Source organism: Priapulus caudatus, unplaced genomic scaffold (assembly GCF_000485595.1).
Source record: "Priapulus caudatus unplaced genomic scaffold, Priapulus_caudatus-5.0.1 Scaffold502, whole genome shotgun sequence".
NCBI lineage: Eukaryota > Metazoa > Priapulida > Priapulimorpha > Priapulimorphida > Priapulidae > Priapulus > Priapulus caudatus.
In genome coordinates, this window is record NW_014577563.1 from 7,616 (window position 1) to 11,141 (window position 3,526).

The window sequence follows — 3,526 nt, forward strand, 5'->3', positions numbered from 1 at the left end:
GCTGACGAATGTTCTATAGCTTGCGGCAGCTATCCGCCGGCTATAGTAGCTAAGCTAGTTGTTCCAGATTGGAAATCAGTCCGGGGAACAAAAAGAGAATTTGATGCGTTGTTGTTTTGCAGTTGCAGTCTGCCGAAATTTGTGGTTTTTTTTATCTGGTAACCTGACATCCCCGGATCAGAGATATCTATTTCGCAGGTATTGCTTGAGGTGTTTACAACCTATACTATATACATCACTACACTCGAGTTAAACGTCTACGATACATAAGTTGTTGCCCACCCGAGTGGTCCTTAGAGCTGACGTACTTGCTATATCGCCCATAAGGTGTTTCAGTGTTTGTAACAAAACTCTTGGCAGAACTCTGTTTTGTATCATTTCTAGCTTATTAGCTCAATCTGACATAAGCGCGTCACACAGACCGTTTTTGGCTCGGAGCCTAATTAAGCTCGCGCCAAGATTTGGCCGAGCCGAAAGCGTTCACACGGACGGTTTTTGGCCCGGAGCCTAATTAGGCCCGTGCCAGAATTTGGTGCCCATCGAAACGTCGACCAGGCCCGACGCCAAATCATTTAGCACCAGTTTTCGGCGAGTGTAGAGCGGTAGATATCGGTTGAGCGGAAGATGCCGCGATTGTCGAACGTGTACCTTCGACGAAATAAAGTCCAAAACAGTATAGAAAAATTCGAAAAATTTGACTCAGGATGCACGTTTTCAAAGATTGATAATTAAACTCGGACGTAAGTAAACCCACTCTGAATCGTAAAAACACATCGTCGGCGACATACTGCCAAAGTCTCTGTGAGATATTTTGTGGCAATAAAATTTATTTGAATTTGAATTGGAATTTGACAGACAGTATTCATTTGCCGTACGTGTATAACGCGGCCGACTCCAAACCGCGCCTGAGCCAAATCTAGCCGCATTTTGCTAGAGCCAAACCATGACCGTGTGAACGCGGCTAATAGTGCAGATGCAGCTTGTAGAATCGACATGAGCGTGCGTCGTCCGTGCGTCCGTCAAGCGTTGTGGCAACAAATCTTAACCCGCGTTGACGTACACGGTCACGAATATTCGGGACGTGGGGGGTAAATCCGCGAAAACGAGTTGGGATACCCCCTCGAAGCTGGGGGTCAACAGGCAAAGTAGGTCAAGAGGTGTAAAATAAGGGGAATCATTCCCATCCCTTTAATAACTTAAGGTATATGGAGAAAATGCAGAATTGCGGCACAAATCTAAATCGGCTCGACCTAGGCTGTGATGTGTCGGTGTATAGGCATCATGGTAGGAAAATGCCATCACTGTCCGAAATTAGAGGTCACAGGTCAACAGGTCCAATGGGCCCAGGGTACGTTCCGGTATACCGAACCGTACCCAGGGTACGTTCCGGCATAGCCACAAGTTCCCATCTCGCTTAACACTACGTGGCGAGAGGCGTGTAAGGCGAGAGGTGTGCTATTCCTCCGCCGTGTAACTAGTCGGAGAGCCTGGTCGGTTTAGTTCCGGCAGTACCCTGGGGGACATAGACCCTATCAGTATCAGCCTTTAACTTTAAGAGGACACCAGTTGCATTGCACTCACATCATCATTATGCACCTGTTTGTTTATTGGGTTTATCCCTGAAGGCACTTACTACCTTGTCATTATATCCAGTGTAGTGGACACCGACAAGTACGAGAACATAACATAACACAAGTTACAACAGAAACAGAATGGATGGTCAGGTCAGATTATGCCCCAGATACACGTAAATCGTAATCACGTTAATGCGTAATATACAAATTCATGGATATACGAACGGATATCATGTAACATAACTCTAATTGGGTTGTGTATATTTGTGTTAACTTACTATCACGGTAATTTACCGACCAACACTTCATCAATAATACGTTAAAAACTACATAAATGTGTATTTTCATCGACCTGGTTCCGCCTCAAGATGGATGGCAAAAGCCATAGACGGGCGACGGGCACAGACGGGAATAGAGTTTTATTTCAATAACAGAGACAAGTGCACAAGTCTAGTTTTCCCCACTAGTTCGGAGTGACACCTTTCGGCGATAACAGAGGTTACGTTTTAGGAAAATGGCTGCCCCCATGGGTTAGGCATGCTCACTTGAAACTGCGAACATGCGCACTCAAACTCGTTCCAAAAAGAACCGCTTTTTCGCTGGCGGCGCGACCGTCCAATAAGCCTCGCGTTTGACTGGTGGTCGATAAACACGCTTTGTATTTATACTAAACATGATTTACTAAACCTATCACGCACACTGATGAACGACAACACGGGTGTACATATAGTAAATTTAATCTTCCCCGCAATCGTTATCGAAATATTAAGCCGAATACACTTTATGACCCCTCCCCCATAGCCCTATGAGGCTAAAAAAAATGAGCCCCGCGTTTGACCGGCGGTCGATAAACACGCTTCATATTTTATACTAAACATTCTTTACTAAACCTATCACGCACACAGATGAACGACAACACGTGTGTGTAGATGTAGGATATAGTAAATTTAATCTTCCCCGCAATCGTTATCGAAATACACTTGACTACACTACACGAATACACACCCGAATACACACCCGAATACACTTGACTTTATGTATGCAGCTCACCCTTATGCTAGCCGCACACTATCCGACCCGAACGCGATCGGGAGGCTTACGTTTGGATCGGGAGGCTTAAGTTTGGCTCGGGAGGCCTTAGTTTGGCTCGGGAGGTCATTTAGGCCCGATTCGAATTTTGAATCGGGAGCGGAGCGGGTCGTATAATTTTGCGAGGGCTTACGACGCGACTCGGATAGTGTGCGTGGCCATCCGACCCGCTCGGCGAGCGCTGAAAAAAATAGACCAATCACAGAGCAGCGCCATGGGAACCGCATTCGGCAAAAATGGCGGGAAAACACTCCCGACCCTTAGTACACGCTAAATCCGCCTGGAACGCCACGAGAGGGCTATGGTTTGCGCCAACTTTGAGTCGGACAGTGTGCGGGGGCCTCCCGATCGATCGGGAGCGGGTCGTATAGTGTGCGAGGGCTCAGTGCTGTGCACAGTGCAAAATCGTATAGTCTGCGGCTAGCATTAGGCTTAGTATACCATAGATACATAGGCTTAGTCATCAATACGGTACGCTCCGATACATTTCCATAGTTTCTTAGATCGGGCGCTAGATGGCGTTAGTGTAAAACCGCGCCGCCATACTGGACGTTATAAAGTGTATTTGGGTTTGTCTATATTCAGGCCGGTACAGGAGATAATTTGCATATTTTGTCACGTGGTTTGTGTTATAACCAATCAGATGTAATCGCGGTGGAGAAGGAGGGGAGAAGCTGGTGGAGAAGAAAAGAGGGGGAGAAGGGAGAAGGTGGTGGAGGAGGGGGAATGGAGAAGCTGGTGGAGAAGGAGGGGAGAAGCTGGTGGAGAAGAAAAGAGGGGGAGAAGGGAGAAGGTGGTGGAGGAGGGGGAATGGAGAAGCTGGTGGAGAAGAAAAGAGGGGGAGAAGGGAGAAGGTGGTGGAG